The sequence below is a fragment of the Merops nubicus genome, unplaced genomic scaffold (assembly GCF_000691845.1).
Source record: "Merops nubicus isolate BGI_N331 unplaced genomic scaffold, ASM69184v1 scaffold22801, whole genome shotgun sequence".
Taxonomy (NCBI): Eukaryota; Metazoa; Chordata; class Aves; order Coraciiformes; family Meropidae; genus Merops; species Merops nubicus.
This window is the reverse complement of record NW_008590568.1, coordinates 55,762-56,548: the sequence shown is the minus strand read 5'-3', so window position 1 is coordinate 56,548 and position 787 is coordinate 55,762. Positions and strand designations below refer to the sequence as shown.

Here is a 787-nt window from a genome sequence, read left to right as displayed (position 1 = left end):
TGCCAGAGAGTAGCTTTTGTACCTGTAGAAGTGTTGCAGAACATTGGTCCTGACTTCAGTGGAAGCACCATCATATTTTAGAGACCTCCTCACAATCTCTGTCTAGTCCTTGCACTTCCACAAGATACAGCTACCTTCAGGCTGTGAGAAAACCTCTCCCGTATTGGCATAACCAATATATTTGTTTGCTTGGTTTGGTTTCCATGTTCTTTGTATTTTATGAGTTTAAAGCTACCAAAGAACCACTTGTATATAGTACTATAATGACATTTAGATTTATCAGAAGGATAGCTGAGTAAAATAAACTTTGAAGGGTACAAATGAACACCAGGCTCAAAATTAGGCCAATCTTCACAACACCTTTTTCAAGACATCTTGAGCTCACCTGTCAGACCACACTAGAAAAGCTCCTGTGTTAGAACAAGACAGATTGTTGTCTGTGGTCTAGTATCAACAAGACCTTAACAGACTATGATAGGAAAATAAATCAACAAACTGAGATAGACAACTCAAGTCAGACACTCTCTATGCTTACATAAGAACTGCCTTCTTATTCATCCTTAGTCCTTCCCCACTGCGAGTGCTTTGGGGAGACACAGGCCATTAGTGGTGACCACCCCAGAAACAAGGGAGGCAGCACAACCAGAGTGGTGTGGAGATGTGTCCTGGGAACACCTTATGGAGACACACAACACTTCTCTCTGCAACAGAGGACCTGTGGCAGCGCAGCACCACACCGCTGCATGGGGTGGTGCTGGGCCAGCCAACCTCCTTCCTGCCTGGAGCA

At 44.3% G+C, this 787-nt stretch overlaps 1 protein-coding gene across 1 annotated transcript in view; it reads right to left on the bottom strand.

Annotated features, from left to right (window-relative positions):
* LOC103782242 (small conductance calcium-activated potassium channel protein 2) overlaps positions 1–787 on the bottom strand; it is a gene marked incomplete at its 5' end in the record, with an annotated part of 41,994 nt that overhangs the window by 979 nt on the left and 40,228 nt on the right. The window lies entirely within an intron of this gene.